The 26528-nt window shown below is 37.0% G+C and overlaps 2 long non-coding RNA genes across 3 annotated transcripts in view; both read right to left on the bottom strand.

Moving 5' to 3' along the window:
- The window catches only part of LOC106976764 (uncharacterized), a 593570-nt gene that overhangs the window by 449391 nt on the left and 117651 nt on the right, over positions 1 to 26528 (bottom strand). The gene's annotated exons all lie outside the window — the stretch shown is intronic.
- Positions 594 to 26528, bottom strand: part of LOC128311201 (uncharacterized) — a 38741-nt gene continuing 12806 nt past the window's right edge. The window contains exon 3 of the long non-coding RNA XR_008289334.1: positions 594 to 11550. This is a non-coding gene — a long non-coding RNA (uncharacterized LOC128311201). The remainder of the gene's footprint in view (positions 11551 to 26528) is intronic.

Here is a 26528-nt window from a genome sequence, read left to right as displayed (position 1 = left end):
AAATACTTAGGGGCCAAGTGTCTAGGATGAGACTATAACTAGAATTCTTCTTTAAGTTTGATGTGTATCATAGGTTCTCCTTTACAATTTTTATTCTTAAATACTTTATAGTAGTTGATGCATGAAGTATGTTCAGAGGAGCTTTTGCTCTAATGAAGATGTATTTTGAAGGCCTGCTCATCTCTTATCTGCTTGCTGATTCACTTATATTAAATCTTCTAGTGGCAAAGATAGGATAGAGTTTAAAAAACAAAGTGGCCGCCAACATTTATATAAGCAATTAACAGAGCCTTTACCCTAGATCTGTAAGTGTGAAGGTCTTTAAAATGGACACAATGAGACATAATGAAGTGTATGTTGCCAGTCTTTCAGCTTTCGGAGATTCTGCTGCTGAGCAATATCATTTCTCCTTGATGCTAACTGAGGAGAATGGTAAAAGAAGCAGATTATGTTCCTGGTGTTTGATTAAATAACAACACATGCTGAAAGAAGACAAGATGAAGAAGAAGAAGAAGAAGAAGAAGAAGAAGAAGAAGAAGAAGAAGAAGAAGAGGAGGAGGAGGAGGAGGAGGAGGAGGAGGAGGAGGAGGAGGAGGAAGGAGGAGAATGCTGTTCCCAACCAATCTTGCTTCACTCAATATTAAGATATTTGGCAAGTTTGGCGAATCATTAAAGAAGCACTTGAGTGCCCCTTACTAATGGTATATCCAGCAAATAGCTGCAGGAATCTAACAGACTCCACCACTGTTAATACTGGGGCCCACTGGTTAAGAAAAGATACTATGAAACCACCAAGATACTGGGAATAAAATACTTATGAAACACCCAGATCCATTACTAGCATTTACCACTCTCTTGCTATTCTTGCTGGAGAAGGTCACAGCAAAATCTGGCTTTTCCAAGCTTATCAAATGTTCCTTGTTTATTTTAATGTTTATTTTTGAGAAGGGGGAAAGGTAGAGAGGGAAACAGAGAATTAGAAGAAAGCTCTGAGCTGTCAATGCAAAGCCCAACATGGGGTTCAAACCCACAAACCGTGAGAATATGACCTAAGCCAAAGTTGGTCACTCAACTGACTGAGCCACCCAGGCGCCCCGAGAAATACATTAAATGAATCCCTTACTTAGGATTTCGGATTTCTGTTTTCCATCAACTAGACTTAGAAATGCTGTCTTCCTGGATTGTAGAGGTGGTAGCTTATTGTGACTTTAACTTAAATCTGATCGTGTATAACTTATCAGGAAAAATGTGTCTCAATAAATTAAAAAAGAAAATTTTTAATTTAGAATGTGAAACTTGGACCCTCTAGCTACCACTTCAGGGTTGCTGGTAGTGACTCAACTCAGGGCAAAATGACAGGTCATCAACTGATGACCTCCAAATCCAGAACAAAGAAATTCTGGAATAATTTTACTACGACTTTCATCTGCCAAAGGTATGGATTCTATGCGACTTCATTGGTTTCTAGAACAATGTGTTCTGTAGATCTGGAATCACTAGGCACTTTCTGGACTGCAATTATTTGTCAACAAACATTTGTTGAAAGATACAGGTACATAACAAAGGAATTAGTAAGTGATGACCATTATAAAAAAAATAAAGTTAGTCAGGAAATATGGGAGTTTTACCAACAACAAAGAAGGGGAAAGAACATCCTCAACAGAAGGAACAGAGGCATGAAAGGGTCAAAAAATATGAAATATTCAGAGAATGGCAAGCTGTTCAACTAGTCTGGAGCACACAGCATATTGGACACAGGAGAGGCAGACATGAAGCTTGAGGTGAAGGCTGGGACCAATGTATGAGGACCTGAGAGGAGTCAACTAAGGTTTTCAAAGCAGAGGAGAAACATGATATAACTGATGTTATACATAACAGAAGGTACACTATTCAATTCAGCTTTTCTTTCCTGTTGAGTTTCTACTAGTGATTTGTTTCCATTTTTGTATGCTGCATTAATTGAAAAGTAGAGGAGCCCCAAAGAGGTTTTGTTCAATAAGACCTGTTACCAAAAATAAACAACAAAAATAAAAGAAGAAACAACAACAAACCTCCACAGGATTACAGAATTTTAGAAATACTGAACACTTCAGATAGTATCTCTATATTTTCCCAAATGAAGAAATGGAGGACTAAAGATGCTAAGTTACCTGCAGCAAGTGAACGTGAAAGTTAGTAGCAGAAAAGATTATAACCCGGGACTTCCAAGTACAGTCCTATAAGATATTCTAGGAAGCTGAATATGCATCAAGTCTTTAAGAGTTCCCAGTGTAACACTGATCCTTTATAAAGCTAAACCATGAATAACCTCCACCTAAAATAGAATGCTTAAAAAATACTTTTTAAAAAACTGAAGATTATTAGGAGTGCTCGTTTAGATTAAATAAAATCAAGTTGTTAGTCACAGATTCTATTTGTACAAAAACAATTTGGATTTGTATGATTTTATGTGCGAGAAAGGAGCTGTCTCACCAGCACACTGTAAAATAGACTCTAGGCAATAAAACTTGTATTGAAGCACAGAAGCATTAAACAAGTCAATCACTCCAAAGTGTCTGTTTTGGATGAGCAACATATATGTATTTTAAAAAAAGGAAAAGAAAGGTAAGCGTGTGTAAGAAGGCCAGTTAGTTTTTAACATTGCTAGAACAAAAATGAAAATGGGCACTGCTCAGAATTAGAACACTTTCTTATTTTAGCACATTAATATAGCAGGATTTCCTCTCAACTCCCAACCAAAACTTTAACAAACGTTTTGTTAAACAATTGTATTGCATTTTGCCTTTACAGACCATGGGACAGATAAAGATATTTTTGGTGATGTCCACTAGGACTCTGTGTGTGTGTGTGTGTGTGTGTGTGTGTGTGTGTGTATTCCTGCTTAAATTATTTCAGAAGAACTATCTAGTTATAAGCCAATGGCCAATCTGTTGAGAATATCAGAAATGTAACACACTTTGGGCTTAGTCATCCTAGCTTCTGGAACCAGCCTGGCAAGTATCTATGAGCAATGCCCCTCTTCATTCTTATATTCTTATCCCCATGCCTACAGCTACTAGTCTACTCAACCTCCCATCTAAGAGGATCCCTAATCCTATAGATGTTGGTTGCTAACATCATGGGATCTAAATCCATAAAATGCGTTCAAAAAACTCTTTAAGTAAGTTCCAAAATATACTACATTTTAGGGTAAAGTTATATAATTTTAATACCTACTGTGCAAAATATATCCTCTTTCCCTAAATTTCTTCTTTCAAGCTTTGAGAACTCTCTGCAGGTTAAATTCTGGAGTTTGTTGAGAAGTCCACTTCTAGAATCCCATTATGAAGTCCCTTTACCTTTTTATTCATTCCAGTTGCCTCCACTGTACCTTGTGAGTTTCAGAAGTTTAATGTCGTGGGATGTGAGTGGAAACGAAAACTGCAGTTAAGGTTTTTCACCTTCCATGATCATATACCTAACAGTTATTGTACTGTCAAACCCAAGTCCTTTCTTACCTAAAACACACACATATGAAACAAACAAACAAAACTGCCTTTAAGAGATAGACTGGCTAAAGAAGGAAAAGAAATTAGTGAGCAAGCTAGGTAATGCAAATTGGTAGGTTCTAAAATGTATGAATGATGATTGATCCTAGAAACTGCCTTTTCTCAAATCTTTACTATATGCCAGCAATGTGCTAAGCACTTTCCAAATGTTGTTTCACAAAACACTCATAGTAACCCTATGAGCAAGTTGTTATTATCCTCATTTTTAGGAAAAGGAACCAAAGCTCAGTGCTATTAAGTAACTGACTCAAGGCATATAGCAAATATGTGGCACATTAGCAGGTCTGTCTGATTTCAAAGTCCATGTGCATAACCTTTACTCTATACCAAGACCTTGAGCTCCAGGACACCCAACATCTCAGCTATACTATTATAGCAGAAACAGGATTCCATACCCTGTAAATTTTGTGGATGCTACGATTTGTAACAAAGAATGTTCATCATCACCCACTCTTCTAGATATATGATGGGATCACAGGAAGGACAGTTAACCATTTGTTTGGAAGCCTGACAATAATTGTGTGGCAGAGAAGTGGCTCAGGGAAGAAACTGTTCAGCACCACCCATTCCCTCAAAGTAGAGAAAGTTTTGATACTTAGAACTCTAAGAAGGGAAAAAAAGAGTTGTTTTACTTTATTTTGTTTTACATGAATTAATTCATTTTATTAAGCATGCTGATAACTGAATGGTATGGCATCCTCTGGGCCTCCCTATGGACATCCAGAGGAATCATAGATCCTTATGAGACAGAACTGAACACTAAGAATCAAACCTATGCCTTGCAAACCTCAATGGAGATGCCAAGGAGTCTCACATAGGTCAGAAGTGGTTGAATCTGTGCCAAACTCTCCCTTTGAAAGTGCTTGGAACTTACACGATTTTTTTTTTCAGCAACTGCAGTATTGTACCTTTATCTGGGTCTTTCTATGGGGCTGCTATAACAAGTATTAGTTATTACTCCTGCTACGATGTGCCTCTCTCAATACAACATTATCTGGCTCATTATCTGCTCTGTATACCATTACCTGTCTACCTCAATCATCCCATCCATAAAATGGGGTTAATAATATTGGCCCTTGTTTACCTTGAACAAATACTGCTGGGAAAAAATGGGAATATAAATTAAATTGCTTGCTGTTCTTTGGAAGAAAGTTGCCTTAGAAACACAGGCTTATTATTTCTCCATAGAAAAAGCAAAATATATTAGGGTTTGCACAACGTTGCTAGCTGTGATTTTGCTCTTTTTTTAACCCTAGGCAGAAGGACTACATTAATTCCAGTCCCTAGGTGAACCTTTTATTCCATTTTCCACTGGAGGAAAAAAAAGTTACTTTGCAAAGAAAGGAAAGAAAGAAAAAAATGTAGTATTCCCAAACCTCATTTACGGAACATTCTGTTCTCCAAATTACAGCACAGCAAGCAGGCAAGTGGGAACTTTTAGAATCCTGCATCCAAGCCGGTTCCACACAGCACCCACTAATACAAAATGGCTTTAATTACTTTAATATAAATCCTGGAAATGTGCAGATGGATTGTAATAATTATGTAAAACTGCGATGGTCCTTTATAGAAACACAGATCTTGCTAGCTTAAAAGAGAATGAAAGGAACACAAGTTCAACACAATATGTCAGGAAGCATATCTCCTAAGAAGTCCTGTATTTCAAATGCCAAGCTGTACGTTTCATCGGATGTGGCAGTTGTTATGGAAACTATGCTTTTTGATTGAATAGCAGAATAAATACCTACCTAAAATCAGCATGATGGGCTAGTGCATAAATTAAGAACTCCCCAAGACAACAATTACTTGGAGTTCTTCCTTGAGATAAATTTGAAATATACATATATGTAATCTATTATGAGTTTAAATTTTTCTAAACTCCTCTTCCTTACCTAGAACTGTCAAACCTGCTTCCCTATGTGTGTGCATATGACTGTGTGTTTACCCCCAAACACACACCTTACTCATACCCTGTACCCTTAAGACTTTCTGAATGAAAAATCTGAGGCTTTGCCAAAAAAGGCAAATTTTTTAATCACGTTTCTTCACTTTCCTTCTGAATTAGTACAGGAGAAGCCTTGGGAAACAAATGTTGAGTTATTATCATTGTCATTTTTAAATCAGATGGGTCATATATAAATGTGGAACAATCCCCAGGCATGAGAGAAAGGTCAGTTAAACATGGTTTTCATATTTTCATGAGTCTGATACTAGACTGTTGCAGATTCCTATTGATATTAACAACCTTTCATAAATCATAACACAAATACTTCTCTCTGTGTAGATATAATTCGCCCATTTGCTGACTTAATTAAAGGCTCACTGTATAAAGTATGAAATAAAACATATTGAGGTTTGTTTCCCTCTTTCACATTTTACATGGAATGATGCGCCAAGGAAACAGTGTGAGTGCAACAGGCACCCATATCACAAACTTCTCCATCATGGGCATGCGTTCGCCCATTGGATCAACATCTTTCAATTTATTAGCATGACAAAGGACACAATTATTTTGGATATGCCTGAATGCAATTTTCATTAACTTTGCAATGATTTATTAACAAAAGTGTCAGGAATGTAATAAAAGCAGCAGGACTCCTCAAAATGCCAAAATAAAAAAAAAATGAAGAATACAGCAGAATTTCCCAACACGCCTTACGGCATCAGGTCAATAAGGTTGCCTGATTCCATCAAAAGCATCACCATGGTGAGTGAACTCTGCAATTAACAAAGAGTAAGCACAAAAAATGCTAATATCTCATTTGAATGTAATTATGCACAGATTACTGTTCACTGGAACAAGAAAAGGGATTTTAATTGTCATCCAAAGTTACATGCAAACCCTGGATTCCAGTTAACTTCTTTTTTTTTTTTTTTTGGTTGAGGGGTTCATGTGAGAATAAAGCTTAAAGCTTACAGTTCACAAATTCTTATGTTCAGAGACATTGTAAAAAGCACTGCCTTTGTTTAAGTGATACAACTTGCAAAGTTTTAAAATAACATCATTCGATGTATGTTGGCAAGGTTAGTTTGTAATAAGTTTCACCATCGTTTGCATTTTAATACTATTTGATCTCATTTACATGTTTAAATTTGTTCCTGTAATAAAATTCATTAGTATGTTTATCATAACCACATAATGAATATAGCCCTTATGTAAAATAAAAAATTGAAAGTACATTAGAGACATTACAAGCTGTTTGAAATTACTGTGCTTTGCATATTATACCTTATTAATTAAATTATAAATTATTTATTTATGTATTTCTTTAATCAGGGGCAAGCACTAGAACAATATTATATTAGTATAAGAAACACAATACAACTCCAAGCTAATTCACACGTGGACCAATTTTACGTAAACGCATGCAGATCCATTTTGCCATGGGGCGGCAAATGCCACTCCCCCCTGCTGAGCATCAAGGGATGCGAAATCACTGTTTAAAGGAGAGTGGAGGGCAAAGGGATTAGAAATGTTTCTTGTGCAAGTTAAAAACTGCACTTGTTAGTATAATATCTCCCTTTGCCTCCTCATTTTATTAGTATAATTAGGTCAGATGTGCAGATGGAAGCAAAGATCAGACCATCATAGGAGAGGATACCATGTCCATTTTATTTGGAGTCCACAGAAAAGGAAAAAGTAATCTTTTCTTTTTTCCTTTGGTTTCCTTTGTCAGCAGTGGTAGAGAATATGAATCACAGAGACAGAGAAAGATGGAGATAAAATGAGAGAAAAAATATATTGGAAAATGACCTCAAATTTAGGGAAATAAGCATTAAGCTCATTTTTCTCATTCATTTTCTTAAACCTTTTTTTTTAATCCATATGCAGAATATCTGTAATCTTTTTCTCACTATATTCACATGACTTAGAGATGTCTCTTTAAGTTAGTTTCCTAATCCCTGGTTTGAGTACACAGGTCTGATTACAGGCTCAGCCTATGTCTATACACACAACAGATTTGCCTGTTTTGATAAGCAATTACTCCTGTCTACATGGTCAAACATGATGAGACTTACACAGGGCCTTCTGTCCTTAAAGAAGCCTGCGGAGTCAGGGTGAGACAGGGGAGGGCCGGTAAATGGACCGCCTGATGTGGAGAGTGCCTGGCTTTTAGAGTCAAAGAGGTCTGGATTTTAATCAAAGCAGTCCTTCCAAATAAGGATAGTCCTGACTCACACAGTAGTTCTGATGATTAAGTGAAATTAATACTTTTAAGTGGTTTAGCACGGCTACATAGTAGGTGTTCAATAAATGTTAAATCCAGGGCTATTTCTGTGCAGGAACATAACCGAACCATATACCAGAGTCTCCTCATAATCTGCAAGCCTGCATGGCACGCTGCAGTTCATTTTTAATAGATGTCAGCCTCTGATATAGGAAAAAGCAAGCTAAATACCGAGAAGGGTAGTGTTGAGAGGTAATGACAAAAGACACTGGCACAAGTTAATTATAAGTATGCCTTTAAATAAGAAAAATAACTCAATTTTCTTCATCGGTTTTAAGTTTAGTGTGCAATTCCCTCCCATCTCAGTTTCCACAATTTGGTAAACACCAGAAGAGAAGAGTAGGTGGGGAAAGCGATAGCATCAAGAGAGGCTGCGGGATGAGGAGAAGCCCACTACTGTGAGTGTGTTGGTTTCTAACTTAACAGGGTCTTTGGCAGATTGCTAAAACCAAGGCATATCTGTGTTCACTTTTTCTTGGCACCCAGCTAAACCTTTTTTTCTGAGCTATTCTGCAGTTAGATGGAGCCATGTAACTGAGTTCTGGCTAGATAGACAGATAACTGGATAGATAGAAGTGATACATGCTATTTCTAGACCTGGTCTCTAAAAACTCCTACCAATCTGCCATGCTATTTCTTTGTCCTCTACCCTCTCTGTCTGGGTAGGAATGAACCCACCAAGGACACTGAGTCTTCTGGAGACAGGATGGGGAGGGCCACTGCGTGGAAAGAACATAGGTCCCTAAATGACCGTGTGAAGTAAAGTACCCCTCCCATCCTAATTAGACGGTGTCAAGAAGGAAAAAGAAAACTTTGTTGTATCACACCACTGAGAATTTGGACTTTCTGTTACGACTGTTAGCCCATCCTGAGTAGAACTTGGTCATCGTGAAAGGTGGGTAGTTTTCGTTTTTCTGAAAAACTTCCTCTTACTGGAAATATAATTCTAGACATAATTAATTTGATTTGTGTCAGAAAAAAAAAAGATGCCCTGAAATTTTTTTTTTTAATTTTAAATGAAATTTGACTAAGATAATACAGTTCTGCAAGATTCTTTCAACAAAGGAGTTTTCTCTAGTGTAATGTGTATTTTCTGTTTTTATACATGGCTTTTATTTTTAATGTGTTTTACATTGAAAGTTGATACATAATATAGTCTAAGTTTAAGGTGTATAATGTGTTGATTTGATATATGTATATATTACAATATGATCAACACCATAGCATTAGCAAAAACTTAGTACTGTAGGTATTTTCTAAAATAAAAAATCATCACTAAAAACATATGACTATATATTATGCTTTTAAGTACTGCCCTGAATAACTACAGGACAGGAAAATTAACTCTTGAGAAAGAATTAAACCAATACTTATAGATGTTCATTATAGAGAAATTAGATTCACTGAACAAAAGGTTTCATCAAAACACATGTTTCTAATCAGCGTGTTCTGCTTTCCTGAGGGCAAATTTCCAGCCAAAATGCTTCATTAACGAATAATCAAGACATCCCTACCTTTGTGCTACTTTTGAACTGGGAGCTGTCGGTGGGCCTCATGTAAAGGATGGATAAAGGGACACACTGAACACAAAACTCTAAAATCAACAAATAAAATAGAAGCATAAATATGTTATGGACCCCCTAAGTCATTGAACAATGTATGATGCCACATGGGAAAGCAATGTCAATAGAGAGGAGAAACAAAATTGAATTTTATTACATTTATAATAATTCAGTAGGTAAAGAATCTCCAGATGGTCTAATATTATATCAGTTGCTATTTTGATGAACACATTAAAAAAATCTTAAAATATCAACTGCACCTGTCAATACTGGGCATAATATAAAACATCATTTATAATCTGTGTGCATTTTCTCAGTGTTTTTTAAAGCACCCAAATAGCCTTTATTGGTTATGGTTTATTAGCATGAGGTTGAGGCTTTCCAAAGTAAGGGCCTAAAGGTCCGTTCAAAATTTTATTCAACTTGCTTTACAAGGTAGCACCCCATAATTCAGATGGTCTATTAACAAATACTTATGAAGATAAATATTATGGTATGCTCACCAGCAAGAAAGGACAAAGACATATGGCTTAGTTCAAATGAAGGTAAGCATTAAAAGTAATTTAAACCAAGAAGCAGAGCCTACAGCCAACTGATATAGAATGACATTCTTCAGAATAAATGAAGAAAACATACAAACAACATGCACACAACAAGTAATTTGCCACCTGGACTCTATTTATATCTAGTTATACATAAAAACAGTATGAGATAGAAGGTGAAAGAAAAATAAAAGTAGGGCAACTCCTGTTTCTTGAGCACCTACTATGTGAACAGTGCTCTCATTCCCATCTCCCCATGGAAAGGTGTCTTTTCAAGGCTACCAGTGACCTCTCACGGTTCTCCATATCCAGCCTGGAATTCTGCCACACTTAGCCTCTGACCAATGTGTTTGCACAAGTACCAGCTCATAGCTTCCCTGGGATGTCCTAAAAGCTTCTCAAATTTTAGGACATGTTAACTGGGGATCCTCCTGCCTCCTCAACACCTGTTTCTGCCACAGACTGCCTTAGCCAGTTAACAACTCTCTCTTACCAGATTCTCAGGTCAAAATAGTTGATCCTTCTTGACTCTCATCTTTTCTCACATCCACATCCAACAACAAATCCTGTCAGCTCTACCCTGGAGAGTATATGCAGATTCTAACTGCTCACACCTCCACTGACACCAGACTCTAGGGGGAGTCCTCCTTTTAAAAACCTAGATCACGTCATTGTCCTGCTCAAAACCTCCAATCACACCCAGGATAAAAACCAGGGTCCTGACAATATCCCACCAGGCCCTGTATGATCTGGCCTCACAGTTCCCTCCCCGACTGGATCTTCTCCCACCTCTCCCCACTCACTCACTCCTCCCTGGCTACACCAGTCTCTTTGCATTTCTTCTTACACCGGAGGCATACTGCTGCCTTGGGGCTTCTGTACCTGCTGTTTGCCCTGCCTGCAACATTCTCCTCAGTGAGACTTTTATTCAAATGCCATCTTTTCGGATGACCTTTTTGAAAATTGCCATCTTTCTACTTCTTGCCCTAGCATTCTCTATCCCCTTCTTTTCTGACCTACTTTTCTCCATAGCGCATATTACATTTGTCATTTAGTTTCTTTATTGTCCGGCCTCCCCCTTTAGAATGTAAGCTATATGAGGGATCATTTTTTCTTATTTTGTTTTCTGCTTTATTTTCAGAGCCAAAAAATCCACAACACTTGGGAGGACTCTATTATATTATTTAATTCAAATGGATCTTTTGAGTGAAGAATTACCAGCATTGTCATATATTAGCTGAAAAATAACTGAAGCTTAGAAAGAATAAGTAATATTCCAAGTACCAAAGGTGGGAAAAAGAAGATGGACAAAAGTTTTGGTCTGCCTTTTGTGACATCTTGTTGTTCCCATCACATCACCTGCTTTTACATAAAAGAAATCACACATAATTTACTTAAAGCCTACTTGGGCTCTAAAGTCTGAGACGAGTTAAGTATTTTATTGTTGTTTTATTTTTGCCCTTCCCGAATCCATTCTGGTGAGTTCCTTGAGCTTACGTGAATTTTAAAAACTATTTTATTTAAAAATTAAAATAGTATTACATCAAACTTTTAAAAGTATTTTCTTCAAAGTTTACACATTATCCAACAAGGAACAGAATTACTTACTGATGTGAACCAACTTCCTAGAGTATGTCTGATATTTTAAAATGTTTCCTTTGGTTTCATGCTATAAGAAAAAAAGTTCAGAAAATAAGTTTCATGGACTGATAATATGATCATAGATCATAATTCTATCATAATAGAAGAAAATCTATTCTCTTTGCACTAATCATTCATTTTTCATCCAATAGACACATTAAAAGAAAAAACAAACAAGGGACAAGAAGGGAGGAAAGGATGGATGGAGAGACAAAAAGGGCTCAAGAAAAAGGGCTGAAGATCAAGAGTGTTTCACTTCATAAATGGGTAACAGTCATCCTCATTCAAATCTGTATACCAAAATTTAGAGAAAACTTGAAGAGTTCTTCAAATAGATGTGGGGACTTACAGACTATAATCAGTCGAGAAAAGAGTTTGTAATTGAGACTATGTGCTGAAGAGAAACCAAAAGCCAAGAAATTCATACCCTGTGCCCACAGAAATGAAATAAACTAAGTTTTGTCGATCTGATTTGTTTCCAAAGAAGGCACACGCATACACACACACACACACACACACACACACACACACACGCACACACACACACACACACACACACACACAGTGGACATCTACCTTAATTAAGCCACTCTGAACATCTCCAGATTTCCAGTTACTTGTGATTCTGAAATTGGCATCCCTTTTTATTAGTATTGGATATTATTTTCTATAGAAAGATTCACCCTATTAAATTTAGACATGAAAATTCCTCATTCTTAGATGTTTAAACAAAATTAAAGATAATTTTTAATATAAAAAAGATACAGAAGGGCGCCTGGGTGGCTTGGTCGGTTAAGCGTCCGACTTCAGCTCAGGTCATGATCTCACGATCCGTGAGTTCGAGCCCCGCATCGGGCTCTGTGCTGGCAACTCAGACCCTGGAGCCTGTTTCGGATTCTGTGTCTCCCTCTCTCTCTGCCCCTCCCCTGTTCATGCTCTGTCTCAAAAATAAATAAACGTTAAAAAAAATTTAAAAAAAAAGATACAGAAATACATACCTTCCACTAACTTCTAAATATTAAGTTTAATTATATGAAAACACATACTCCAATGGGTATGTTTAAGTCAGGATGGTGAATTTGAAGCCACACATATTCCTCTTACAAAAGCCAGTTGCTTCTAAAGGGATCAAACATAGATGTTAACACTTAAAAATAAATAAATAAATAAATAAATAAATAAGCAAGCAAGCAAGCAGTACTTTAGTAAATTTTAAGTCAAAATAACAACTGGCATTTCTACTTCTAAAATTTGAGAACGATTTTTCAATTCTCAAAAAGGGTTAGATGAAAACATATTAATTCTGATTCATCCCCTGTTTGCCTCCTAGCATTTTAACACTCTTGCTACACAAAGTGAAAAGCATGGACCAGCTGCCTCTGCTTCACCTGGGAACTTATGAGCAATGCAGTATCTTGAAGCCATCCCAAAGCTATCGAGTCAGATTCTGAGTTTTATCAGGGTCCCCAAGAGATGCATATGCACATTAAAATTTGAGAAGCATTTATGCACACTATTGAGCAAAATATTTTTGCTTAGTTAGAAGAATTAAACTACCTTTGGACAATGAAAAAAAATGGGCATAGGAATAAGCTATCATAGCAGTGATATATTCAGAGGAAGAGAAGAGACTCTATCTTGAGGACCCCATTTCTTCTGCTTCTCATTTTGTGGAAAGAGTAAATGTTAATGGGGAACCTATATCAGCAGTTATGGCTTCTTGAACATTGACTCAACTAACCTGAAAGCAGTTTCTGAGCTCTGTGAAGAAAACCACCATTATCACTGAATAAAAATAATTTCATTCTCAAGTCTAACATTTAAATGATATAAGATTCCAATTTAATTAGGACAACAATGTGAAGCCAGCTCAAATAAAAAGCAGGGACAATTTTCTAATGGATTTAAATTATGAGCTTGTGACAGACTATGACAGATGACATATTTACTTTTCATACAAGCTAAACGAATATGTTAGATAAAATGTGCTAAAAACACAGCAAATTTGAAATTAATGAAACCATTGATAATATATTTTTAAAGAACACTTTCTCTTGTAAAGGAAAATAAATCTGCAAAGCCAAACAGTTATTTAAAATGGCAAAATCCAATACATTATTGGAGCTTAGTAATGAGTTGGGAATTTGACCTTTCTTCAGAAATTGAAGATGCTCTAATCAGAATTAGCCAGGTGCATACTGGGGTCAAGCGCCATCCTGAAGTTTCGCTAAATAGCTTCTATCTCGCCTCTGATCATAAATGCTTCAGATCCCAGGCTTTGACATCTCAGTGACTTCAGTATTGTGGTTAGGCAGCTGCCATTTATTTCATTTTCAATGCATCAAGTTTTGCATGCCTTAACTGCGAGCCTTTTGGCAAAATATGTAGTCTAATAAATTCATGATCTAGCATTTTATCTTCCTTATCGTGGCCTTCGTCTCTTTAAGAAAGAGAGAATTCAAATACGACTGCAGAAACTGAGTGGAAAATGAGAATATAAGTGTACACATGCTTGAAGACATCACGGTGAACTAATGACTAATTACTGTGCAATTGAATACTAATGGAGAGACTCATGAAATCAACATGAACAGGAAATGAACTCAATATGACCAATGGTTCCACAATTAAAATCAAATAAATGCCTAGTAATAGAAAGACTTAAAAGATATTACTACAACCAGTCAATTATTCTTCGGGTTATACTTTACTAAAATAAGCACAATGCTAGGTAGAAGCAGCTAGCTGGATATCTTCTGAAAAGTTAATGCGCATCTGAAATATGAATTATAGTACTATAATTATCTTCAAATTAAAGTATATAAAACTAGTTCAATAGCAAGTCACTTATTAAAGCAAATCAGATAAACATGCATTTCAGGAAAGAAACTTGAGAGGTTAACTTTCTATGACCTCTTAATTAATTAATTGTCGCTCCAAATGTTTAACTCTTTAATCCTGGGCAGTCCAGTCAGAAAATTGCCAATAGGAAGCTCGTCTGGGCATTGGAGAAAAAGCAAGAAAACAAACAAATTCAAAAAGCCTCTACCTCCAATGCCTAAAGGGGTAATGGCAATTATAAAAATTGATTAATAAATTTACCACAACTTTTAAGAAAATTGCATGCATGTTTCATTTAGTTCTATTTCATTTACCTCCTTTCCACTACCCAATGGCTGAATAAGGCACACTGAAATAAACTGCAATATTTTCTCTTGAAAAGTCTACTCACTTATCAGCTGTGGATCTAATCAAGGACCTAATAAGTCCATAATGGTACATTTGCTTCCCAGGAGAAACCACTGTTTCTCATCATTCCAGAAAATACCCCCTTGCAAGGTGCAACCAAGAGCCACAGACTCACTGCAACAGTCTAATAATTTGATTGGGAGCCCTTAGGCAGGGATAACTTAAATTACAATTAGAGAGCCCTCACACTGGTGCTAACATCTGTGTACTGAACCACTGTATACTGATTAAAGGTTTTTAAAAGAGAACTAAGTACTTCCCACATTAGGGATGAGTCTAATTCTAATGGCCCTCGTCCTTGGTATGTAATACTTCAAGATTCCCTGCTGAGATTCCTGCTCGTGAATCCAACGAATGCATACCCAGGGTAATAACTGTCTTAGAAATGTCCAACAAATGCTCAGGTATAAATGGGCAGAAGGGCAGAGCCCTAGGAAGGGAAATAAAGCACTGTTCATTTCATCACTCTTCCTATGTCTACTTCCCCCTGACTTTGTGGCTACAGAGTTGAGGTGTTTTTATTTTTGTTTTTCTGTTAAAAGAGTGATTCTAAGGAGAGGGTCAGAATGCAGAGAAATTGCCATGGGGGCACCAATTAATGAAAGCTGACATGAATGGGGACATGCACACTGCATCCCTCAGTGTCCTCCTGCCTCGTTATTAAATGAATCGTGCATGCAAGGAGAACAGAGCAAGAAGAAAGCAGAGCCACAGAGCTCTTCCCCAACACCCTCGCCACTCTGCTCCTTCCCCTCCATTCATTAGGGCCTTTTTCAAGCACATGGCTGCAGCAGATGTCCCCGAGAGAACATTTTGTTCCCCCCTGCATCCAGGCTCAAACACCTGGGCTCTGACATGACGTCCGGTGGAGGCTATTTTCTTTTTCCTTTTTTAAACTTTCCTTTTATTTGGTTTGCATACAAGGCTAATAATGAGGTTTAAAAAACTATACACAATCAGTATACAATTACACTCATTGGGAGCCTGACATGTAATTTCTGATAAACCCGTATAACTATGAACAGCAAAAGGAACCACAGAGCGCACACAATGTGTGGGGTCATCAGAACACAATGCCAACACAATCTCTGCGTCATGTCTTGTTGCATAGTATTAATCAGTGCAAACATTGTTTGGGAAATGAGAGGGGAGAGAAAGAGCAGTTTCCCAGCTGCTACTGCTTTGCCATCAAATCTGATAGTTCTATCTAATACAAGAGACTTTAGTAATAAAGCTTAGAACCCACTAATGACTCTTGAGGAGTCTGCTTAAACTGTTCAAAATGCAATGAAATAACACATCCTTAGATATAATCCCAACTCTTCTGATAATTTCACTTTCAACATTTCTTTAGCAATTTATTTATTTTCTTAAGTTTAGGAAATGTATCAGCATCTTTAACAGGTACATTAGGTGGTAGTGAGTATCCACATGATCTAAATGATCAGTGTTCTAGGCTGATCACTACAATTTTGATTTGTTTCAAATTTTCAAATCTTACATGTTGAAACATAATTATTTTTCTGCTGATTGTTACAGGGAAAGGATACAATAAGGTTTCATTATGAAAGAATTATCCAGGACCATAAGATGACAGCCCAGGTCACTGGGGAGCACAATGCAATACTATTGTCAATACTATTGATATGTCTTAGGAAAAGTGAGTCTGGGAAATGCAGAAATGTCACAAGCTTTGTTTTACCTTCATTTTAATAGAGCACAGAATGACCTGTATGGGAGGGGTTGACTACTTCAATTAGGTTTATGCTATTTTCAATAGGCACTTCCAATCAGTGCATTTAGCTGAAAAGCAATTCCTGACTTTATTATTACCGTTGTCATCCTTAAAATGCATTCTATTTATTTTTTTAATTCGCCAGGAGGGGCAAAGAGAAGACGGGAGCAATAAAGAAAAGGAGCCAGTAACATGCCCTTAGGGACCAATAGTGAAGGGAGAAGAATCACAGGAGAAGAGAGATAGGAGATGAAAATGAAAGACATATCTTATTAAACCATCATAATTAAGAAGTAATAGGTATTCATAAAGAGACCCATGCCCAAAGGCCTGAAGATGTCTACAACAGCAAGGGCAAATGTTTTCTAATACGTAATAATCAACAAATAATCTACATTAAAAAACAAACCAGACCTCACAAGAATGAGAAGTCAGAGTTCTACCTTCTCACAATGCTCCTGCCTCCAGTTCAGGGTGGACAGATCAAAACTGAAACTAACTGAAGTAAAGAAACATTGGTGACTCCTTTTCAAGTACATGCAAATTCTGGAGAACACAGCGATAAAGAGCATTTGATAACAGAGCACCTTGCTCCCCATCACCTGTAGCTTATATTATGGGATGGTCCCTGGTTCTGAACCCTGAGATTACAATTGCTGCCAGAGATCCAAGGGAATCAGGGCCTGATGATGAAACTGACCCCACATTATTCATTTCAGCACAAGACAGGAATTAATTGGATGGATTTTCCCTCAGCTCCTGGACTTCAAGTTAGCTGGACCTAGGAGTACCGACGAGACAAATCTGAAAGGAAGGAGAAACACATTTAGTCCTTGGACACCCCCTAGTGTCTATGTGCGCATGAAAACATCTCACAGGTATCCCTTCCTTTCCTGCTACATTGAAGAATGACAAGTCTGGCTCCTAAAGACCCAGGACTCCAGCCTGGTGGGGAATCTGTTTTCTTCTCAGGTCAGGAATCAAGGTATCAGACTCAAAACCCCTTTTGGATACTTCTGGAATTTCTGCTTGCCATTAACTTTGTCTGAATGTGGCAGACTTTGTCTCAAGAAAATGTGGAAAATTATGGGTGGAACCAGGACGGGTCTATAATTTGCTCCCCCCACCCCCCAAAAAAGATGAATTTCACAGCTAATATACAGAATGAAAAATGCAAAAGAGAAATGGAGAAAAAATCTATTTCAGAGAATATGTGGTAGTTTGTCTTTATATAGATAACTTGTGAGTGTTTGAATAAGTTCTGTGATGTATTTATGTTTACCAATGTGATTGGATGTGAATACTGAATAAAGTCTGGGAAAAACTGCTTGCTACTTCTCTCAGTCAGCGGTTCTTTGAGCAGTATTTCATTTGTATGATGAAGATATAATTTAAAAGTGGCAAGGAAAAGCTTTAGTGTAAGCACCTTTGAAAGTTCCCACAAAAATTGTATGTGATTCCCTTTCCATGTAGGTAAATTAATTTTTTCTGTGTCCCAGAGTCATCTATGGACTAGGCCTTCTCTGTTAAAACATTGTTAAAATTATGAAGTGTTACCGGGAGTTTCATCCATGATCATCTCAAAAGTGTAAATGTGCCAGAATGTCATTACTATGTTTGGCTGTTATAAACACCCCAAACTGTCCCAGTGTGCACCATTCTAGGAAAAGCATCCTTATACGTGACTTACTGGAACTTCAAGAGACACTGGCTATTTTCCTAGCTTTTCTAGCACAATGCTTTCACACCAGTTGTTCTGGGGAAGCACTCCACCATTCTATTAAACCTTGAAGCATATATTACAGCAATACGTAAAAGCACGTTTTCCTGCTGCACCTGGGTAGGCTGCAACCTACATGAGATGGGATTCTTTAGAGATTCACAGAATTTTAAGGGCAAGGCTCCTCAGAGACCACCCAATTCATACCCTTATAAAGGAATGGGGAGTTCAGAGTGATTTCATGACTTGCTCAGAGCCACATGGCAAGGTTGTCAGAAGGCTAGAGCAGGAACCCAGAAGTCCTGCACCCAGTCATTTTTGGTCACTGATGCTTCTAAGTGTAAGAGTGCAGAGTGGGAACTTCACAGATGTGAATATATCACCTGTGGCAGGAAAAGAGAAGCCTGATTACAATATTTGTACCCTCTGTGTTGGGGACATATTCCCTGAAAGGTGAAGGTGTCCAGCCAGGTCCTATGGCACCCACCCAGAAAGATTATGACAGTAGACTCAACAGCTCTCCTTCCCTTGATTTTTCATTCGCAACTCTGATACAAGATTTATAGGGCAGAAAGAGAGAAAGGAACCGAGGGGAGGAATGTCAGAAACATCCTGCCCCCTCCCAACCACCTCTAGCACCACATACAAGCATGTGAATGAAACAGTTTTGTTCCTTCCCCAGCAGGAAATGCTACTGTTTTAAATATCAAACAAAGATAGCTCTTGCTTCTGGTTACAGCCCACACAATAAATAAACTTATTTTTAAAAAGGAATCTTGGCATATGGTAACAAACCTATATAATTCTCTTGATCTTTAATCTCTATGCCAATGTCTTTTTTACAGATTATGGCCTCAACCCCTGACAAATCTGCTTAGTGAATTTTTGGCTGACAAATCTGGCAACACAAGAGCTGTCTGAAATACATTCCAAAGGCTAAACATTTTCATAATAGCTACTTTACATAGCCTAGTAGGTTTCCCTTTAGGACACCAATTAGATTTTTTTTTAAAGTGACAGTGTTAATTTTTATGATTACACACAGAACTGAGATTTTTATTTAATGCACTGGGCCTTCTTTTAAAGCTTTTCAAGGGGATCAACTACTTTGCCAACAGACGGGTGTTACAGCAGGGGTGATTATAGTAATTTTTCATGTAATTGGGAGTCACCATTTGGTTGCTATCTTTCACATGCTTGTTGACTCATCATATAATCCTTTATAATGGAGGTTTGTTGTATGTCACAAGAACGTGCCAAGCAGCCGGGAAATAACAAACAGAGGAACCCCCTGGCTGGTGGGGACCACGAAAGTCTTTAACATCTGCCCAGTTCTTTAGACTGAAGTACATTTTACTTAATAGCAGTGACCGAACACTGAGAGAAAAGTTTCAGAGGATTTGGGGAGAATCTGGGTTTTCTCTCAAAAGAAGATGTCTCAAAAAACAGATTCTATTACACATTAGAAAGCACAGTTTTTAAAAAGATAAGAAGGTGTAAGTACTCATTAGAATTATCTAAGTTCCTTCCCATAAATTCAAGAATTTTAGACCAAAGTGAACACAGGATGTTGTCCCTCAGGTTCACTTACCACAATTCCACTTTTCATTTCATCTTTTGTATCCCCACAGTCAGCAAAGTGCTTTAATGGAACAAACACACAAACAGAGGTTGCAAACAAATGTTAGATGCTGTGTGACATAATGGGTGAAGGCCAGAACTGGAAGTGGGGACACCTGAGTTCTCAGCCCAGTTCTGTCATACTGGGAGACATGTGAACACACCTAAGCCTCAAATTCCCTTAATATTATTTTCAATGTTTCTTTTTTATTTATTTTAGAGAGAGAGAGAACAAACAGGGGGGTGGGGCAGAAAGAGAGGGAGACAGAATCCCAGGCAGGCTGCACGCTGTCAGAGCAGAGCCCAAAGCAGAGCTCAAACTCACAAACTGTGAGATCATGACCAGGGCGTAAATCAAGAGTCAGACGTTAAACCCACTGAGCCAGCCAGGTGTCCCCGCCCCCAGTATTTTAAGGGGAGAGGAGCATCACTATGATTCCTGAGTCTCCCCAAGAAAGAGCTGAAAATAAATAAGAGGAAGTCTAGAAATCTTTTTTATGTTAAAGCACTAACTACTAGGCCTCAACGTTTGACTTGAGATGATAGTTTCTGTTAACATTTTGCCTTCTTTGAACCAGTAAAGTTGGCACAGCCATCTATAATGTGCATTCCATCTGATGCTATGTGCATATTTCCTTTGGTATTTTCCAAGAGCTGCTCACTTTTATTAAAAATGTCTGGGGTGCCTGGGTGGCTCAACCGGTTGGGTGTCTGACTTCAGCTCAGGTCATAATCTCACGGTTTGAGTTCGAGCCCCACATCAGGCTCTGTGCTGACAGCTCAGAGCCTGGAGCCTGCTTTGGATTCTGTGTCTCCCTCTCTCCCTACCCCTCTCTGGCCCACGCTATGTCTCTCTCTCTCTCTCTCCTTCAAAAATAAATAGACATTAAAAAAAAATTAAAAATGTCTAATGAAAAGTCTCTTCACCATTTGCTTCTAATAGATTCAGAAGAATGACTTATTTTAGCTTATCAGTGACTGTTTTTCCTTTCATATAAGGCCAATGACTATGGACAGCCATCTTGCCTAAAAAGCATTTCAGCTGGATGCAACTCTTGCATATTGATTTGACAAAGAACCTGCATTTGTGTTTTAATTTAGTTATCTAAGTACTTTTTTTACAATTCAAGCACAGTATTAAATATGCCGAATCTTACTTAGTTCCTAAGATCTGAGATAAAGGTCGTTTGCCTCACTAACCATGTGCTACAAATTAGCCGTAATATGAGTCAGCCCTAGGTTAAGTATCTTCAACAAATCCAATGCAATTATATATTATACCTTAAATAAATAAATACAAGACACAACTAAAAACAAAAACTTAACAATATAAATAAAGTTTATTTAACCAATTTTAATTCTTATGACACCAAAAACAAATACAAAATAAGATTATCCTATTAGAAATTAGAAATGGCTATGTGTCATGTACTTTAGACTGCTGCTTAACCGTAATTATTTCTAGCATTTAATATCACATACTCATTGCCTTCAAAAGGCCGTCAGTGATGCAGGCTTCTGATAGAAACTAGTTGAGGGGTGCCTGACTAGCTCAGTTGTTGGAGTATGCAACTCTTGAGTTCAAGCCCTACATTGGGCACAGTGCTCACTTAAAAAAAAAAAAAAAAAAAAAAAGCTAGTTGAATAGCAGACCATCAAAGAAGACAGCTGGTAAATTTTGTCTATTTTGATCTAATAATTATCTCAGATAAGAAAGAGTAAAGACAACTGCCTCTATGGTAACCAAATCTGTAAATAATCAACCAGATAACTTCATGCTTTCTAGGAACCTCTAATCAGTAGGACACTTTAATTACTAAGTATTCATATCTGTCCAGTGCCACAGAAATTAATAAGTAAATTACTGATGGGTAAATGAACAAGCTTTCAGAATCAGGATTAGAAGTTCATTTCATAAACTAAAATCACCTTTTTATTTACACAAAAGGAATAAAATTCCTTTGTGAAGTTCAGTTCTACTATTTAGATCAGGAAGACATTCCACTGATAATGACTTTTATCCCATTTCTAATGTTCAGGACTACAAAATCCACAGCAAGCAAAATTATAAAACTAACTTACAGGTAACAGGCCATTCTTTTCTCCAACAGAGGAAAATATTTTCTCAACTTAATTATATTTAGAAATATTAAATTTGCAAGAACCTCTTACCTTTCACGGCTTCCCCTTGTTGAGTATGAACATTCTCTTTTTTTATAAGTAGGCCACATCCAACATGGAGCCCAATTCAGGACTTGAACTCATGACCCTAAGATCAAGGCCTGAGCTAAAATCAAGAGTCAGATGCTTAATCAACTAAGCCACCCAGGTGCCCCATGCACATTCCCTTCTGATGAACTGCTTCTATCCAGACAAATGACACTGATCAAATTATGGAGAGAAAAAAAAAAAAGCACTCTTTGTCATATTCCTTTATTACAGAGCTAACAACCTATTTAATTCCATTAATAAATTTGGTCTGGTAATAGTTTTTATCATTTTCCTCTTTGTTTTTTTAAACTTAGAAAAAGTGGGAGGTACATGAAGACAAGGGTATATTAGGATTGATGTAGCTTCTAGTTTTCCTCTTGAGTTTAAAATCATAAACTATTCACTAATGTGAATTCTTCGGAGCAGCCTGTCAGATCCATTGTGATAATTAATATAATGGCATACTGTAAATGCCACTGTTGTTAAGGCTGTTATCTTCGTGATTGCTGTTGTTTCTGACAATACTATTAATAACATTACTATGTTGATAATGATACTAACAAACAATGTTAAACACAAACAACACAATGTACTTTGTACTATACATGCAGACTGGAATACTGGAATAAGTGTATTTCCTGGGTAGAAGCTGATCATCTAAATTGTAAGCGACACCCACAGTACTTGTCTTCAGAGCATCTATATATTGGATGTGAGTGGGTGAGACTTTGCAAAGAAGGGCTGGGAAACCAGTTTTACATAATAGCTCTTCAGAGTACAAATTGAAAGTTGAAGGATTGTATGAAGATTTGAAGAAGAGAAATCTTGGTAAGATGAGACGAATGTGAATTGAGAAGTTAGTGAGAAGATTTAGAATTTTAGAATATCAAAGTATATATTATGTCAGTGACAAAACAACTGGACAGCAATTTTATTTTACTAATCTTTTTCTGATGACAAATGCAATATGCTTGATTGTAAAACAAAAATGTGGATGATGCAGAATAAAGGAGAAAAATCAGAAGCATGTGTAATACTATCAATGGATAGAAAATTTTAATTTTGAGTCATTTATTTTGTAATAGAGAGAACCCTAATTAGATCAATAGTTTAGTGCTTTTCTAGTATTGCCTCACAACCTGTTAGTGAAAGATACAATCAGTTTTTTGGTTTACAATCAGCATCCTTTTTCTTTTTTGTTTTCTTTTCTTTTCTTTTTTTTTAAGAATGGACTAAAAGTTTTTGCAGCAGAACAGAAGTTTTGTGTGAAGCTTTTATTCATATGCATGATGCATACAGTTATGGGTCATGATGTAAATGAATTTCTATGCATAGGTCACAAACACTGCTTAAAAGCTTTCAAAAGTCATGATTTTGGTTGATTTATTTGAAAAAGGAGAAGGAACTGGTATGGAGTTCTAAAAAGTAATGAGACATATTTCATAATAAACTTAATCTTGGTGAGAAATATCTTGAAAACACTACTTTATTACAACACTGATGGAGATAGCAATTGCCTTCACCTTGGTAACACTCACATATACCAGATGCCATTGAGCAAAAACAGACACTGTCGTTAACCTTACTGAGCTCACAAACTAGATATTAATCAAATAACTAAGCAAATACTTGTACAATTTCAGCTGTGATAAATGCCATGGTGCTCAGAGAGTCCATAACAAGGGAACGTAATCTAATTTAACCTAAAGGAAAACTCAAGGGAGGCTACCCTGAAAAGGTAGCATCACTGCATTTTGAAGGGTAAATATAAGGTGGAGAGGAGACATTCCAGACAGAGAGGACAACATATTTAAATGTCTGAACCTGGGGGTACCGGGAGTACAAAGCCCACACAGTCACTTGCTTTAGATCTTCTCACAAGGAGATTATCACAGGCGCTCTATGATCTGGATTTAGCATATTTGCATGTCCAGTGGGGAGAGACGTTGTCCCTCCTTGAAAATGAGCTCACCTGCTTCAAAAAGTTTAGGTGATGATCTGCTTGCAATATAAACATGGGTGGGTTACGTGATCTTTTGTGTAGGTTTTCCAATTCTGCTTTTTATTTCATTTTTGTTTTTTAAAGGATATGGATAGTTCATCTGTGGATCACACAACTGCCAAAAGCGCTTAAAATGTACTGGACACCTTCAGGGTCGGTGCTGGTTTTTTATGTACACCTGAATATGTATATTCCCCTGGTAATAATTTCTTCATAAAACACTGCTACATCCCTGATAAGCTCATTAATATCTCCACTTAAAGGAAAAGGAACTAGGAAACTTCTAAATACATCTTCTATATCTTAAAAGACACAAATACAGACCAATCAGTTATAATTTTGAATTCTAAAAACTGTAGGCACATTTTGGGCTGCTAGTTTCTTCTACTCTAAAATTACTTGGCAGCTTGCTAGGTATTTAGCATTAGGAAACTTTAATTTAAAGAAAGCCAAGGTTTCCAAAAAAACAAACAAATTTAATTTAAGCAGACAGTTCTGGAAAGCTCAATCTCTTAAAGTATAAAAGCATAACAGAGTAGAAAAAAATTAAAATAGGTAAATTTCATTTTGTCAGTAGAACTGTGTAGTAATAATTTCTCAGAGCCATTTTAGGAGGTAATTCTTTCTTCAGTTTTTTATCTTTAAAGCATTGTTCCACATTTGGTCCAGAAATTCATTTATTCATTCATTCATTTAACTAACACTAATTAGACACAAGTAGTTATGACATATATAACTTTAAATATTTACTGAAATTACCTAGATATGAAAGAAATCTCTCCAATCCGTTTCCTACACGGCAGCAGGAATGATTTTGTAAATCTCATTGTAACATCCCCTGATTCAATGATATTCCTCTGCATTTAAGGTAAAAACCTAAATCCTCATCATGGCTTTTTACAAAGCTCTACAAAAAGCTGGTCCTGCCTATTTTCAAGTTTCATCTCACCAGCCCTCAGTTACTATGGCCTGGTCACACTGGCCAGTTGTCAGCTCCCACCTAGGGCCCTAACATAGGCCAATTATTCACAGAGAAGAGAACTGCCTCCATTCTTCACTTACGTGATATCATCTCACTTTTTAGGTCTCCACTTACATGTTCCAATGGAAACACCAATGGAAATTATGTCCCCTTGTGAGAATACCCTGCACTTTTTCTTTGTAAGCCTTATCACAATTTATAATCATGTACATTTTTTAATGATTTTTTAAAAATATTGGTCTCTGCCACCTAGACTGTGGGCCCCAGAAGGGCAAAGGTCACATCTGGTTTCTTCACTACTAAATTCGAGAGCTTAGCTCAATAAATATCTATGGAATACTTCTGTTTTAATCCCAGATCCACCTCTAGTTACTAAGTCTGGTACAAGTCACTTAACCTTTCTAAAGCCAATCTTATCATCTAAAAATGACTACAATACTACCTTCTTTTCATATTATATTTAATTTTTTTTAAATACTATTGCCTAGAACAGAGCTAGGCTTAATAAATGAATAAACTTCTTTCCCCACTCCCTCTCCTTTACCTCCATGCACATCTAAAAATGTTTCAACACTCTGTCCAAAATAAAGCAATGATTCACAAGTCTGGCATTTACCAGCCACTAGTTTACTTTTCCCTTCCTACTCCCCAATTAAGAGAAAGCTCATTTTGAGGTTTAATGGAGAGTGTCACAGGTTCATCAGAGTTCAATTCAGCAGTCTGGAGTGAATCTGTAATAATCCATGACCACAGACCAGTTTGTATTTTTCCACTAATAAAACTCAAGAATGGCTATGTTTAAATGGAATTTTGCAGGTCATTAATCCATTCTAAGGACTGACTCTTTTGGCTGTTTAATTGGGAAACAGTGGTGGTAGGAGCAGATTATGAATCTAGATTTACCTAAAATATAAGGTGGTAAACTGTTTATATTTTATTAATTTATACTTCAAAAGAACTTCTCAATGACTTAAAATAAAAATTTCTAAAAGCCACTGTCATCTTTCTAAATCAGACAGGACTTAGATATTTGCAATGGCACCATAAAATGCTAAACCCTGATGGGACAAAAAGGTTCTTTCTTATTTTAAACTAAGAAAAGCTCTAGATGACTGTCTTTCCTGTTCTGAACTGACCACAGTCCTGTATTTTGCTGCCTCAGAAAAGACTCATGTGTACCATAAGTAATTCGTTGAAACACAGGCCAAGTGCCACAGCTCTGGCCAATGAAACATGAGGGGAAGAATAGAGGGGGTAGGTTCAGGCAGAGCTTTTCCCCTCTTTAAATGGTACATAAAACAGGGACATTCCCTTTTTCCGCCTATGCATGTTATAAACTGCAAGATATCTGGTCTCTGGCAGCTGTCTGGGAATGGCAGCTTGGCATATATGGGATAAGAAATATTATTATCTGCATGAATAGAAGAAAAAGACTGAAGTGTCCAAATGTAGAATGACTAGACAGAGTCCAATCTGCTCATGTACAG

Source organism: Acinonyx jubatus, chromosome A3 (assembly GCF_027475565.1).
Source record: "Acinonyx jubatus isolate Ajub_Pintada_27869175 chromosome A3, VMU_Ajub_asm_v1.0, whole genome shotgun sequence".
NCBI classification, from domain to species: Eukaryota; Metazoa; Chordata; class Mammalia; order Carnivora; family Felidae; genus Acinonyx; species Acinonyx jubatus.
This window is presented reverse-complemented; position numbering and strand designations above follow the sequence as displayed.